The following is a 16,700-nucleotide window of genomic DNA, read 5'->3' as shown; positions in this document are numbered from 1 at the left end:
TATATATATTTTACCACATTTAAAAAAAAGGTACACAGAAAGGAATGAAAATAAACCAACGATAGCTCCACACGATATGACATGAAACCCTTAAAATGTTGTGCAAAGGAAGGCAGACATGAAAGGATGCAGAATTTTGTGCTTCCCTCTATACAATCCATGTGTTAAAAGTCACCTCTAGGGGAGGCAGAGACAAGACAGCAGGGGCTTCTAGGGTTCTGGTAATGCTTGTTTCTTGACTAAGGAATGACTTTGCAAAAATTAACTGCACTGCATACATATATAATCTGTGCACTTTTCTGTACATATATTAAACTTCACATTTTTGTTGCTGATTTATGGGATATAGATGAACTGGAGAGGAATCAGTAGCAGAGTGAAGGGATTTAAAACTTTCATAAGAGGAAAGGTTGAATATTTTCAGGATGGTCAAAGGAGTTTGCAGTCTTTAAATGCCTGAAAGAGTGGTTTCTCTACCCACATGGGTAGAACTTGGAGGTGGTGGTGGGTGGGAGGTAGAGGAAGACAAATTCAGCTCATTGTAAAGGATGCTTCGGTGGTTAGAATGGGATCTCGCATAAGATCACACAGTCAAGTGGAATGAACATTGACTTCCAGGCTAACTGCAATGGGTATGAACCCTGGTCTTGCACTTACTTGGACTAACTATGTCATTCAGAGTCTCAGTTTCATATTTGTAAAATGGGTCTAGTACTAACTACCTTGGAGTAGGAAATGTCAACCCACTCCAATATTCTTGTCTGGGAACGCTCACAGATGGAGGAGCCTGGTGAGCTACAGTCCGACACGACTGAGTGACTGATCACGCACACATGCTAACTTCCTTGCTGGGATATTTTCCGGATTAGTGACAATGTATACAAACACCTAGCTCAGGGCTTGGTCCATAGGAGGGGCTCAATAACTAATACAAGTTTTTTTTCAGTAAAACATTAAATAGAACAAGGATAACACCTCTGTAAGTTGTTGGACTCTGTTCAGGCATTAATCCTTTTCAGCCCCAAGAAATCTATGATTCTTTGCATCTTTCTTTGTAACTTTCCCAAGATCTCACAGCTACTAATTGGTAAGGCTTTCTATCTCTGAGATCTGTTCAATCCAGTAGCTGCCCCAGGGAAGAGGGTTACTAGGCAATTAGATAACCACTGTCTGCATTAGGTCCTGAGGGATAGGGCCCAGTTCCTTCAAATTCTGAGTGTGCGCTGGAAAAGTTCAAAGAAGGGAAAATCTGGGAAGGTTGTTCACGTGGTGGGTTGTGAACAGACAGGTTGCTGCCTGAAGATACCAAGGGTCTCTGGGGCAGAGATTTTGGGAAATGGAGAAGCGAAGGAGCAGATGGAGGGGAATTGTTTTTAAAAAGGGAATTAAAGACAAAATCTGAAAACAAGCTTAGCGTGCCTCACCATTTTTCACGGTCCAGTTATTACTTGCAAAATTTATAAAGCATAAGGCCTAAATAAGAAATGCTACTTTGAAAACCAGTTTCTTCATTTGTAGGAGAAGCAAAATATTCAATCCACAAAGGTAAGAAAAACCTGGGTTAGTTTAGCATTTAAGTGAAGTTTTCCCGAAGCCTCTTTCTTACTCTGACTCCAGGTTTATTAACGGGTTACATTTCCAAAGGAAATGACTTGCTGGAGTGGGACTTCTCAGTTTTACTCATGGCTGCTTTCCTGACCTCTGTTGAGTATTTCTCCCTTGGATTTATGCCTGGAAACAAGCCGAGTTTTTGTGACAAGAGACCTGAGGAAACAAACACCTAGAAACAGTCTCTCTTTGTCTTAGGTTTTACACATTCTGGTCAAACTGACCCTTTGCACTTGTTTATTCTCTGTTGGTGTTCAAATGTTACCTCTTGGCCCATATGACTTTCATAATGAGTGATAGATGGTATGAATTTACCTTGCTTAAGTTTTGGCCTTAGCCAAAGGAAAGAAATACCAGCAGCTTCCTTTTGCAAGTAGCAATTTATTTTAGCATTTTCCCTCTTCAGACTAAAGCACTCAGCAGAAACCAGCATTACAGCCCAAGCCTACACAAAAACCTCAGATTTTAGTCATATGTCTCAAAAGGATGTTACATCATTTCTTAGTTTACCCGTCAGAGACATTTCCTGAAACACAGACACCCACTGCAAGATTTTGCCTAAAGGATTTTGGGGGTGACCTGTAACTAGATCTCATTACTTGGCTATCCCATTGCAGGTTTTTTTCTTTCACCTTGATCAGCAGGCCTGTGCTTTTCACAGGCAGAGGACAAAAAATCAGTTGTCTCTTTTGGATCCCAAGAAGCTCCTGTAGACAGTGTTAGGGTCCTGTAGGAAACCATGGCATACTCAAAATGAGTAATTTGAGGAGAGTGATGAAAGGACTATTTTCCAAAGTACAGAGAGTTTGAGGGGAAACAACAAAGGACTGGACAGTATCAGTGTTAGTAGCTGTGAGCAGATAAAAAAAGAGTAGTTAGTCACAGCAGTGGTTCTCAAACTGTGTATGAATTAATTACCTGGAGGGCTTGAACAACAGATTGCTGGGCCTCACCCTGAATTTTCAGCTGCGGTAGGTTTGGGGTAGGACTGGAGTAGTTTTATTTTTCACAGATTACTGGGTGATGGCAATGCTGCTGCTCTGGGGAGAAAACTGTGTGGAGAAGGCAGTTTGACTCCAGCTGTGTCCTCCATAGAGAGATGCAGCCAACCTGAGGAGACCCAGCAGGGAGGAGACCAGGGGACTCTTTGACCAAACTCAACCAGTAGCCAAAAGGCAAAGGGGCCTATTTATTGAAGCAATTCAGAAAGTTCAGCCTCTAGAACACAGATTAGAGTGGAGAGAGGATCTGGAAAAGTAAGTGGAAAATACCAGCACTTCCACGCGATAGTATCTTCAAGTACCTTGTCCTCACTATGTATTTTCATATTACCTTATATTTTTATCATGCTTTCCAGTGTACATGAACATTCACATGCCTGATATGTTTCTCACAGTAACTCTGCAGGGTAGGTGGGAATAATATTTATGTTCCTTACAAGTGTGAAAACTGAGGCTCAAAATAGTAAAGGCTGCACATCTGCTAAGAGGTGGACTTCAATACAGGTTTTCTGGATCACAGTTCATGGCTCTTGCCACCACTTCACACCTCAGACACAGGGGGTGGCGGTGATGTCCTTCTGCCCGCCTCAGCCCCCTGGGAAGTGTCTCTGTGTCCTTGCTGTCCCACCTGCAGGGCCCTCATGCTGCATCCTCTTCTGGGAAAGGTGGCTCCCTTCCTGCCTGCGGAGCTCAGCTCCTGCTCAAGGGCACCTGGTGAATTCAGTCTCCTGCTAAAGTCATTTCTTGGCCTTATTTACTGGTTTTTGAACTCTAGAATGGCAGAGTTACTTAAAGTCTTAATTTGGGGGATTTGAATATGCCAACCAAGCGCAGCTCTTAGCCCCTCTGTGTTCAGAACCTTATGAGAAACAGACACGCAAGTCAGACACATGGAGACAAAAGTGGCAACTTTATTTATTCATTTATTTATTTAAAAGTGTCAACTTTAATAGGGGTAAGGCACAGAGGAAGAGCCCCACAGGTCAGGGCTTACAACCAGGCTTCCCAAGTCTTGCCCCCTAGACCTTCTGAGGAGGCAGGGGTAGGTGCATGTCTGTGCAGGCTCGGGGTTGGAGACATCTGTCTGATGGACAGGCTAGTACTGGGAGAAGACACAGAAGTGTGCTCATTCCTTCTACACTGGTCCAATCAACTGAGTCCCTCCTGCCTTGGGGAGAACTGAAAAGGAACTATCAGGAAAGTTGATGCTCTTCAGAATTTTCAAGAAGTGAAGTTTTTATTTTGTGGAGCTGGGAGAGGGAGAGAATGACCTCCCCTTGCAATAACACCCTTTGAGAAATATCTTGGTAGGAAAAAGTGATGTAATTGATTCTTCCATATGACCTAGGTATACTGTATTTTTAAAGATTCTACTCTCATCAGTATATTAATATAACTTCAGGCCTCAACAGTACTATCATCTCTTCAGAATGCTACTCTTCTTTCCTTGATTCATTTCTGATCTCTTGATTATTTTTTACAATGCTCTGGATCAGAGACTGCTTGAAGATTGAGAAAGTTCCCATGGTTTCCTTCTGAGAAGATCCTGCTTATCAAATCTAGAGTTTATCTCTTTTTCTTGTCCAGGATCTAGTAGACTATTGGGAAAAGTCCTCACAAAGATTTCCTGGGAACTGGATTTTTAAAACAAGTATCTGTGGGAAAATATTCTCCAAGTACGAAGGGGCTCTGTTTTTGCCTCTACTTGTTTCTCAAGCTCCTCAGGGAAAAGAAAGTATTACAGGTCAAATCTTTTTTACAAGAAAGCTCCACTGGGCTGTACAAATACATGGTATGGATTAGAATTTTGCTTCATTGACTATGACTTAGATTGGGTTAGACATAAACTGTGCTATGGAGGATTCTTGGTTGAATAAAGATTTTCACTGCAAATGTATTTGTTGTAGAGGAATTTACCTGGTAAACACAGATCTCTCCAGCTAATGTTTCCACAGGCCGTTTCAGATTGGGGAAGAGGAGTGGGAAAACAGTGCGGACACAGTCTGCTGGCTAGCCGTCAAGGCAGGGAAAAGAAAACACAGGCAAAGGTCTGTGTGAAACGCGAATCTGAGTCACAGAGGGAGAGGAAGAAAATAGTATGTGTCATTCTGAAAAAGGTCCTCTTAGAGCAGTTTCTTTTGGCTCGAACAATTGCCTCTCCCCCGGAGAGAGTCACAGGGCCTCCTCTGGCTCTTCCTGCCCCATTTTCAGACTTAAAAGGAAGCCATCTTCAGGCAAATCCCCCCTTCCAACCAAGAAAGAAAATACAACGAAATTGAGAGTCCTGGTCTCTGAAGAACCTGGGTGGGGTTTTGAATGAAACCAGGAGAGTGCCCTCCCTTAGCTGGGAATGTCTGCAGTCAGGACTGGGACGTGCTCCTCTGGTGCCCCCTTGGGCATGAGAGTGGAACTGTGTACTTTAAGTTGCCTAAATCCCCACTATTGCACCAGTACTCTACGGAGAATGTTCAAGACCTTGCCTCTCAGTGTGGAGCATTTCCTGACCAATAGTTGGCTGTTCCCAAGGCTTCTCTCTTGAAGTTTTTCTCTGGCCACTTCCTATATGCCCCCTCAATATACTCATTTTTCTAACAAATTCTTTCTTTCCATTTGGCATGCATCTCTGGTAATGAAGTCCAAGAAAGATCCTGTTAGTTCAGTTCAGTCGCTCAGTCCTGTCCGACTCTGTGACCCCATGGACTGCACCACGCCAGGCTTCCCTGTCCATCGCCAACTCCCGGAGCTTGCTCAAACTCAAGTCCATTGAGTTGGTGATGCCATCCAACCATCTCATCCTCTGTCGCACCCTTCTTCTCCTGTTTTCAATCTTTCCCAGCATCAGGGTCTTTTCCAGTGAGTCAGTTCTTCACATCATGTGGCCAAAGTATTGGAGTTTCAACTTCAGTATCAGTCCTTCCAATGAATATTTGGGACTTATTTCCTTTAAGATTGACTGGTTTCCTTTAAGATCTCCTTGCAGTCTAAGAGTCTTCTCCAACACCACAATTCAAAAACATCAATTCTTTGGCGCTCAGCTTTCTTTATAGTCTAACACTCAGATTCATATACGACTACTGGAAAAACCATAGTTTTGACTAGATGGACCTCTGTTGGTAAAGTAATGCCTCTGCCCTTTTTTTTTTAATATGCTATCAAGTTTGGTCATAACTTTTCTCCCAAGGAGCAAGTGTCTTTTAATTTCATGGCTGCAGTCACCATCTGCAGTGATTTTTGGGCCCAAGAAAACAAAGTCTGTCACTGTTTCTGTTGTTTCCCCATCTATTTTCCATGAAGTGATGGGACCAGATGCCATGACCTTAGTTTTCTGTATGTTGAGTTTTAAGCCAACTTTTTCACTCTCCTCTTTCACTTTCATCAAGAGGCTCTTTAGTTTTCCTTCACTTTCTGCCATAAGGGTGGTGTCATCTGCATATCCGAGGTTATTGATATTTCTCCTGGCAACCTTGATTCCAGCTTGTGCTTCATCCAGCCCAGCATTTCGCATGATGTACTCTGCATAGCAGAGAAGGCGAGGCACCCCCTCCAGTACTCTTGCCTGGAAAATCCCATGGACAGAGGAGCCTGGTAGGTTGCAGACGATGGGGTCGCGAAGAGTCAGAAACGACTGAGTGACTTCACTTTCACTTTTCACTTTCATGCATTGGAGAAGGAAATGGCAACCCTCTCCAGTGTTCTTGCCTGGAGAATCCCAGGGACGGGGGAGCCTAGTGGGCTGCCGTCTATGGGGTCACACAGAGTCGGACGTGACTGAAGAGACTTAGCAGTGGCAGCAGCACTCTGCATAGAAGTTAAATAAGCAGGGTGACAATATATAGCCTTGATGTTCTCCTTTCCCGATTTGGAACCAGTCTGTTGTTCCATGTGTAGCTCTAACTGTTGCTTCTTGACCTGCACACAGATTTCTCAGGAGGTAGGTCAGGTGGTCTGGTATTCCCATTTGTTGAAGAATTTTCCACAGTTTGTTGTGATCTACACAGTCATAGGCTTTCGCGTAGTCAATAAAGCAGAAGTAGATGTTTTTCTGGAACTCTCTTGCTTTTTCGATGATCCAACGGATGCTGGCAATTTGATCTCTGGTTTCTCTGCCTTTTCTAAATCCAGCTTGAATATCTGGAAATTCACAGTTCAAGTACTCAATGAAACTATGCGCCATGTTGTGTAGGGCCACCCAAGACGGACGGGTCATGGTGGAGAGTTCAGACAGGTGGAGAGGTCTGACAGAATGTGGTCCACTAGAGAAGGAAATGGCAAACCACTTCAGTATTTTTGCCTTAAGAACCCCATGAGCAGTATGAAAAGGCAAAAAATATCCTGTAGCAAACTGTAAATCAATAAATAAACGAGCATTTCTAAAATCCATTTAAATATTTTATAGTTTTATTGTGATGCAATTTACATGCCATAAAACTCACCCATTATAAGTGTACAGTCAATGATTTTTAGTAAATTTATAATGCTGTACAACCACTGTTATAACCTAGATTTAGACATTTCTAAAACCCCATAAAGTTCCCTCATTAGTATTTGCAGTCAATTTCATTTCCAGTTTCAGGCAACTACTGATTTGATTTTTGTCGCTGCAGATTTGAATTTTCTGATCATATATAAATGAAATCATACAATATATAGTGTTTTGTAACTGACTTCTTTTACTGAGCATGTTTTCGAGGCTCATCCATGCAGTATGGGCTTCATTTCTTTTTACGTATGAAAAGTAGTCTATTGTATGGATTCATTTTATTTATCTATCATCAGCTTATGGACATTTGGGTTGTTTCCAGCTTTTGGCTCTTATGAATAATATCTGCAATTTATCTACTAGACTATTTTGAACTGAGAATAATATGATCAGATTCTGAAATAGAAAGCTCTTTTTAAAGGTTTAGCTGAAAAAAGAATTGGTGGTGGTGAAGTGACTAATTAGAAGGTTTTTTTAAAAAAATAATAATCCAGGACAGAGATGAGATACTAAAGCAAGATGGCTTTGGAGCAAGAGGATGTTTTAAGCATGTTATCAGGGGTAAGTGGAGGCAATTTAGCTTGAGTGGGAAAGCAGAATTATTGGTGGGAGCTGATGAGGTCTTTTCAGGGAAAATACTGCCAGATGTTAAATACAGAGAACAAGGTGATGAAGAAAGCTAAATGGAGTTTAGAAGTTGACAGGGTTGGGGACTGGATGGATGACTAAGAGTCTAGACAGGAGTCTGGCCAAGAATAGAGAGTGAGAACTTGGCAGTGGGGGTGTGGGGTGTGTGTCCTGGAGTTCTTCTTTCAGGTACTTCCCATGCACATTCTCAGGACAGCATGGAAACCTTGAAATAGGAGAGCATGAACAACTGTTGTCTGTCTTCAACAGACCCATTGACTCAGGGCAGAAATTTTTGGAAAAATGTTAGATGAAGGAATGGTTCCCTGGAGATAAATCCTGAAAAGAAGGGGGCTGAATTCTCTGTGGGCATGGGGGCGGAATCCAAGTCTTTCAAAGCAAAAGCTAAAGTTCATGTACAAAATATTTCTGAAGAAATAGATCATGACAGTTGCTTCTGTGGAGGGGAAGTCGGGGGCTGGGAATGGGAAGTGAACAAGTCTTGTCTTAGAATAACTTTTTGTACATTATGAATTTTGAATAAAGTGAGCTTAGCACCTATTGAAAATAAAAGTTTCAAAAAAAGAAGCTGAGGAAATACATTGGAGAAAAATATTTTATCACTCCCTCACACATTTGTATGTATTTTCAAGTGAGACAGCCCTGCTTAGAAAGTTTGTGGTGGGGCTGCTCATATTCTTGTGGAGAATAAACTAGTTTGCCCACTACTGTCCTAGGACCACCTTATTAAAATGTACTGAGTCACTTCTCTGCTCTATTTTCAGCTCAATGAGAGCCACCTTCCTCCCTGACTGGAAGAAGACACAGAGGAAATCCACTTGTTGAGCATTTAATTGAATAGGTTCAATCCCGGTGATAGTATGTCATTCTGAGTGAAATTACCTGGGACAGAGGTAGAGATGGGGAAAAGAGAAAGAACAGCCCATATTTACGGGAAAAGAATGTATAGTCTTAAATTACAAGCTTAAAAAAGAACATCCACATCCCCTTCATTTCAGGGCAGGGCTCGGAGCCAGAGCCTCAGAACAGGAAGCCATGGACAACCTTTTCACCATCAATACCAAGAGAGTTCAGGAGAAATGTTCCAGGCTGAGTCTAGATTTAGGGCTGTGATTTCAGTTCTACCTCTAAGTTTGCATGATCTTAGACAAGTGGCTTTCACAATCTAAGTATCAGTATCCTTTTCTACAAAATTAGTAATTGGATGTGTAGGTGAACTCCAAATATTCTACAGTTCCCACATCTTATAATTTTAAATCTTACAGAGCCTGCCATGTAGTTCTGCAGCTTTTCCTAACAGGCATTTCATTTCTGGGCTTTTGACGTTTGTTTCTCAGCTCTACTTTCAATTTTTAGCGTTGGGAGGTGGAAGCTAGTGGGAGCGTAGTAGGAATTGGTGGATATTCAATGATCTTTATGTTTCAGCAACTACTGTTCATAACCTAGTCAACTGGAGATAATTTTGTATTTTTTCCCAAATTTTTCTCTCTTCTGAGAACTCTTTTGTCTTTTTCCTTTGTGACCATTCACCTTACCTCTAAATTCTTTTGCTGTTTACTAGCCTATACTCACCTATTGACTGAATTATGATTGAATTATAAATATAATGATTACTTCAACAAAATGAGCACCTACTAAGTACTACATAAGCAGTTTTCAAACATTTTGGTTTCAGGACCCCTCCACATGCTTAGTAATTATTGAGGACCCCCCCAAAGCTTTTGCTAATATAGGTTATATATATATAGTCTTTTACTGAATTAACAAAGTTAAAACAGAAAAAATTTGAGCTAATAGCTGATTTTAAAATAGAAACAGAAAAAACAAACAAACAAACAAAAAATAAATAAAATAGAAACAATAAGAACTTCCCTGGTTATCCAGTGGTTAAGAATCCACCTTGCAATGCAGGGTTTGATCCTTTGGATCCCTGGTTGGGGAACTAAGATACCAATGCCACAAAGCAAGCTAAGCCCTTATGGCACAACCAAAGAGTCCGGGGTCTGCTATGAAAGATCTTGAGTGACACAAGAAGATCCCCCATGCCACAAGTAAGATCTGACACAGCCAAATAAAAAAACTAAAATTAAAAAAAATAGCAACAATAAACATATTACATGTTAGCAACATTAAAAAAAAGCTATATATTCAAAATGAAAAAAGTGAGAGGAGTGACTCTGTTTTGCAAATCTGCATATCTGTTTATGTTAGGCTGAATATAAGACAGCTGGATAGTCTCATGCCTGGTGCTGCATTTAATTCATTACTTTGGGGTTTGTAGCAGTTTCCTGGGGCTGCTGTAACAAATTATCTGTGGCTGAAAATAACAGAAATGTAATCCCTTTTGGTTTTAGCTGAAACATTGGAAAAATACCCTGATGCTGGAAAAGATTGAAGGCAAGAGGAGAAGGGGGTGACAGAGGATGAGATGGTTGGATGGCATCACTGACTCAATGGACATGAGTTTGCACAAACTCTGGGAGATAGTGAAGGACAGGGAAGCCTGGTGTGCTGAAGTTCATGGGGTAGCAAAGAGTCGGACACGACTGAGCGACTGAACAACCACAATGGTTTTGGAGGCCAGAAGTTCAACATCAGTCTCACTGGACAGAAATCAAGGTGTGTGCCAGCAAGTACTCCCTCTGGAAGCTCTAGAGGAAAAGTCATTTCTTGCCTCTACCAGCTTCTTGTGGCTGCTGGTGCTCCTTAACTCGTGATGACTTGCTTCAATCTCTGCTTCTATCTTTACATCAAATTTTTCTCTTTCATTTTCTCTCTCTTCCTCTCTCTTATAACATTTATGATGGCACTTAGGGCCTCCTGAGATAAACCAGGATAGTTTAGTTGCTTTCTTGCAAGACCCTTAATCACATCTGTGCAAGTTTCACTCTATAAGGTAACATTCACAAAGTCCAAAGATTAGGATATGACCATATCCTTGGCAGACAGTATCAGCCTACCATGGGTTGGTATGTTTGAAGTTTATGAAGAAATCCTAGTCTCACATAGATTATGTTGCTCAGGAAAAAAGAAAGTATTTTAATAGCCTTTTCAAATAACTAAGGATATTCTTCTTTGACACCATACCAAAACTCAACGAGCAGTAGTTTCTTAAAGGTTTGTTGCAATATGGAATTTGAAAATGTATCAGTGAACTTTTCATATAGGGTTACATTAAAATCATTGGTCTATAGGCATTTTAGGTAAAATGCACTTAAATTGAATGAGACTTAAATAAAATAAAAAATTCTCACTGCTTCATTAAAGATATGCTTCTACTGATGGCTGATTCATGTTGAGGTTTGACAGAAAACAGCAAAATTCTGTAAAGCCATTATCGCTCAATTAAAAAATAAATTAATTTAAAAAAAGATATTCTTCTGTGTAACTGGATTTTTAAAAAAACGTGAGTATTTGGTGGTGAAGAGTACAGTTGGGAGCCTTTGCCTTGATTTGTGCCAAGGTGCCAGCAGTTTTGCCAGGTACTGATTTTATACAATTAGTGAAAATATCAGCACAATTGTTCCAGTATAAATTATGAGATTAAAAAAAAATGTATAATGCTTTATTTTAGCAACTTTAGTTTAATGCCAGGAATTTATATAAAAGATCTTCAAGGATTAGCTCGTGCTGACACTTGATAGATACAAGCAAAGCAACAAGTCTAGCTACATCTATAATTATATAATTTTTATCTATCTTGACAGTATAATTCTACAGATAGGGTATTAAATTAAAAATCTTTATGTCTGCAACTAAATTTCTAAACTGCATCTTTGGAAAACATGATTTCTTTCACAGACTTTTCACCTAGCAAGCATTCATTCAGTAATGTGCAGGCTTTATTAGTCTCTCAGCTATCATATGCCCTTCTCCAGCCAGGGCAATACAATAATTTAACCTGTAAAATGTTTCAACTGGCTATTCATTTCTAGTTTGAAAAGTGGTAACAAAAATGCTTTGGCTTTTAAAGAGGCTGTCATTTTGATTTTACATTTTTATTTATTATTATTATTTTTTAAAGTTTTCTCACCTTTCTCGGCAGGCTTTTTTTTATACATTAAAAAAAATTATTTTTAATGGGAGGATAGTTGCTCCACAGTGCTGTGTTAGTTTCCACTGTACAACAACGTGAATCAGCCATAAGGAACACACATCCCCTGCCTCTTGAGCCTCCCTCCCACCATACTGCCCATCTCACCCTAGGTTGTCACAGAGAACCGAGCTGAGGCCTGTGCTACACAGCAGATTCCTACCCGCTATCCACTCTACACGTGGTAGCTCATGTACATCAGTGCCGCTTTCCCAGCTCGCCCCCCCTCTCCATCCCCCGTTGGGTCCACGGGTCCATTCTTCATGACTGAGTCTCCATTCCTGCCCTGCACATAGTACCATTTTTCTAGATTCCACATATATGTGTTAATATGTGATATTCGTTTCTCTAGAAAGGTTATCATTTTAAAAATATTCAATTTGCTTTCCTTTAAACTGAGAATGACTGGTCTCAAAATGATGCCTCAACCTACCTGGCACCATGATAGTGTCTGACAATATTCTGTTGACTGAGGGAAACCATTAATATCTCTAAAGTCAAGGAAAAGAAATAAGCTTTGGTCACACTTTTCTTTCTTATTTATAGTTCACTTAGATTTTTCCCTTTACCTGAGTCAGAATCTTCTGATACTGATGTATCATCTTTTTTAGTATCTTTACATGTGGGAGATTGAGAAAGCAGATCTTTTAATTTCTCTCTTGTGTGTCAATGAAAAAACCTAAAATTAAAAAAATTACAAATAAAATTTTATTTTAGAATAAAATATTAAATTCTAAAAAATAAGCTTTAGATAAAATTTAAATAGTAAAAAAAGTTTTTAATAAATTAAAAATATTCTTGCAAAACAACAAAATGTTTTTCCTTGTGTTTTTGCATAAGTACAGTCACAATTTAGGAATTTCAAAATACCATTTATTGGATGATTAATGAGAAATAAGATATAAATAAACATTGACAAAATTCTTAGAGGAAATGGAAAATGTTATTTGAGCCAAATGAGGAATATAACCTGGAAGACAGTCTGTCAGAGAGCTCTGAGAACAGTTCTGAAGAGGTACAGGGGGAGGCCGGTAGTATATGTGAGTTTGATGAAAGGGTATGTGCAATTAAGCCCTCATCTTGGTAGAAGGTTACCGCTGTTTGTGAGGAACAAATATATTAGTTAATGGTTTTAGTGCTTTTCTAAGTATTGTTGTTCAGTCATTCAGTTGTGTCCGACTCTTTGCCACCCCAGGGACTGCAGCATGCCAGGCTTCCCTGTCCTTCACACATCTCCTGGAGCTTGCTCAAACTCATGTCCATTGAGCAAGTGTCTTTTAATTTCACGTTTGCAGTCACCATCTTCAGTGATTTTGGAGCCTGAAAAATAAAGCCTGTCACTCTTTCCATTGTTTCCCCATCTGTTTGCCATGAAGTGACGGTCTGGATGCCATGATCTTATTTTTTGAATGTTTTAAGCCAGCTTTCTCACTCTCCTCTTGCACCCTCATCAAGAGGCTCTTTAGTTCCTCTTCACTTTCTGCCATAAGGGTGGTGTCATTTGCATATCTGAGGTTATTGATATTTCTCCCTGCAATCTTAATTCCATCTTGGGCTTCATTCAGCCCACCAGCTTACATGATGTACTCTGCATAGACGTTAAATAAGCAGGGTGACAATGTATAGCCTCGACGTACCCCTTTCCCAATTTTCTTACATCTAAGAACAAGAAGATCTAAGAAACTGGGTTCATAAATTTTTTTCCTACAAATATTTATCCGAGAGCCAGTTCTGCCACTTTTTCAGAGCACAGAGTGCCTCATCCTGATCTTTGCCTTGAATTCCTTTCAGGTTATATTTTAAGTCAGCAACTGCCGTGGCTAATGACCTGATTTTTGAAGAACTGGGTGGTGAGTAACATTCTTTATTTTAAAATATCTTCTTTTGGTCTTAATTTTGACTAAGGTTTGGGAGTAATTTCGTGATCAATTTTTTCCATGGTGCTAGGAATGCTCATTCCCAGGTCAGGCACAGATTCCATTGATAGGCCCTCACTGTGTGCTATTGCTGGACTAGGCATTGTTAACAGTAACCAAAAGCCTCTGGACTGCCTGTCTTACTAGTCTGTTATGGTTCAGGAAATGGTTCCCTCTTGTTGCTTCTTCCCATATCTAGAATTACACTACTAAGATGATTGATCTTATAGGACTACATATTTGACCAATTGTCTTAAATAACATAATCATCATTCAAAAAGTGAAGATCATGGCATCTGGTCCCATCACTTCATGGCAAATAGATGGTGAAAAAAATGGAAACAGTGACAGGTTTTATTTTCTTGGGCTCCAAAATCACTGCAGATGATGACTGCAGTCATGAAATTAAATGACGCTTGCTCCCTGGAAGAAAACCTATGACCAACCTAGATTGCATATTGAAAAGCAGAGACATTACTTTGTCTACAAAGGTCCATATAGTCAAAGCTATGGTTTTTCCAGTAGTCATGCATGGATGTGACAGTTGGACCATAAAGAAAGCTGAGGGCCGAAGAATTGATGCTTTTGACTGTGGTGTTGGAGAAGACTCTTGAGAATCCCTTGGACAGCAAGGAGGTCAAACCAGTCAATCCTAAAGGAAATCAGTCCTGAATATTCATTGGAGGGACTGATGCTGAGGCTGAAGCTCCAATACTTTGGCCACCGGATGCAAAGAGTCAACTCACTGGTAAAGATCCTGATGCTGGGAAAGATTGAGGGCAAGAGGAGAAGGGTGTAACAGAGGACAAGATGGTTGGATGGCATCACCGACTCAATGGACATGAGTTTGAGCAAGCTCTGGGAGATGGTGAGGGACAGGGAAGCCTGGCATGCTGCAGTCTGTGGGGTTGCAAAGAGTTGGACCCCACTGAGTGAGTGAACAATAATAGTCATCATGAATTTTTTCTGAGGCTTGGCCACACAGTTGATAATGGAAAAAATCAATGAGAATACAATTAATATAGTTAGTAACATTATGAATAAATATTTAAGCCCAGAAATTCTACTAGGTGTGACCCAGAATCTCCCCTGGTCATCTCACCAGTCTGTTTTACACCATCAGCTATTTGTACAGGAAATGATACACTGGCATTGTACATAAAGTTCACTAAAATTGTCTACAGGTAGAAGGTGAATGGTGGAGCATTGTGACCCCTTACAAGATTGAGAAAGCAAGATTATCTTCTAAGAGTTAGATAACTGGTGCCAAAAAAAAAAAAAAAAAAAAAAAATGAAAAGGAAAATTGATGTTTATGGTGGAGTAGGTATTTCTGCCATTGGGGACGTCTGGTCAATGCATAATGCATTTGCACAATGCACATTAGAGGGGAGGGACCGACCCAAATAGACAAAGAAAAACTTTATGTCTAAATTTCTCTTGTCTTGCCTTAAAATATGAATTTTCATTGCATCATGAAGATACTAAGAACCCACTAGAAGTACTGAGAATAAAACGATCTGATCTCTGAAAACACATTTATCTACCAACATATCCTAAACCGTAGCTCAATCTATAAAATACAAGTGGAGTATTCAAACACGCATTTCACCAGCCAATAGAGGCTGTAAATCACCTACCCTCTTGAAAAAGTCTCTATACACTCTGGAGAGGATAAGCATGAAAACAGCAAATAACATTAAAGTAATGTTGTGACTATAGTTTTGACTTCCTGGATCCTGTCTTAGGGTCTCAGAGATCTTCAGAAGTCATCAGACCACATTCTCAAAAACCACTGTACTAGATTCTGTTCCAGACCGAAGTTGGGATAACAGCAATGAATAAGACATCCTCAGTACAGGGAGATAAATATTGATGTAGTGGCAACTGTCATCCGTTTTAAAATAGAAAATAACAGAACACTGCGAGACGATAGGTCGGGGGCGGTGGTGGTGGTGGCCACCCGACCACTTCCCCTTGCTGGCTGCCTCCCCAGATCCTAGAAGAGGGGCGGAAGGGTAGGGACACTGGCCAAGAGTCCCCGTGCGCGGCGGGGGCTGAACCCGGCAGGCTGAGTCCATAGGACAGCCGCGCTGTCATTCAACTCCACCAGGGTCCCGGCCCCCCAGGACCCGGGCAGAGCGTGGTGCCGCGGTCCCTCTTCGATTCCGCCCCTCAGGGTGCGGCGGCGGGAGGTGTAGGGATTGCCGGTGGTCCCCAGGCAGTGAGCAGTGGCCGAGAGAGGGCCAGGAATGTCCACCTCCTTGTGGTGTCCCCAGCAGCGCGGAGGCGCCTAAAGCGAAAGCGAGACTTCGGTGGGCGAAGTTTGAAGGAAGGACCGGCGGCAGCGGTTACCTTAGGAGGAGCCAGAGACGCGCGAGACGCTGGCGTTGCCATCGAAACCGGGAGCGTCCGGTCCTTCTCAGTTCAGTTCAGTTCAGTTGCTCAGTCGTGTCCGGCTCTTTGCAACCCCATGGACTGCAGCACACCAGGCTTTCCTGTCCATCACCAACTCCCGGGGTTTACTTAAACTCATGTCCATTGAGTCGGTGATGCCATCCAGCCATCTCATCCTGTCATCCCCTTCTCCTCCCGCCTTCAACCGTTTCCAGGATCAGGGTCTTTTCCAATTAGCCAGTTTTCCGCATCTGGTGGCCAAAGTATTGGAGTTTCTGCTTCAGCATCAGTCCGTCCAATGAATATTCAGGACTGATTTCCTTTAGGATGGACTGGTTGGATCTCCTTGTAGTCCGAGGGACTCTCAAGAATCTTCTCCAACACCACAGTTCAAAAGCATCAATTCTTCGGCCCTCCTCCTCCACCACAAGACGACAACATCCGCGCAGGCTTGGAGCGCGGTGTTTTGCTCGCGGACTCTCGCGCCCTCTAGCGGCGTCTCTGAGAAAAACACCGTACTTGTCCGCGCCGGACGCGAATAAAGATTTCTTCTTCAAAC

The 16,700-nt window shown here is 41.3% G+C and overlaps 1 long non-coding RNA gene across 1 annotated transcript; it reads right to left on the bottom strand.

Annotated features, from left to right (window-relative positions):
- Positions 1-6,985: 6,985 nt before the first annotated feature.
- On the bottom strand, positions 6,986-16,676 carry LOC139035640 (uncharacterized). Its single transcript, XR_011488292.1, has 2 exons — positions 15,385-16,676; positions 6,986-12,509 (listed from the first exon to the last, which is right to left on the bottom strand). It is a non-coding gene; the product is annotated as an uncharacterized lncRNA (long non-coding RNA).
- Between the last annotated feature and the right edge of the window lie 24 nt (positions 16,677-16,700).

The sequence above is a fragment of the Odocoileus virginianus genome, chromosome 6 (assembly GCF_023699985.2).
Source record: "Odocoileus virginianus isolate 20LAN1187 ecotype Illinois chromosome 6, Ovbor_1.2, whole genome shotgun sequence".
Lineage (NCBI taxonomy): Eukaryota > Metazoa > Chordata > Mammalia > Artiodactyla > Cervidae > Odocoileus > Odocoileus virginianus.
This window is presented reverse-complemented; position numbering and strand designations above follow the sequence as displayed.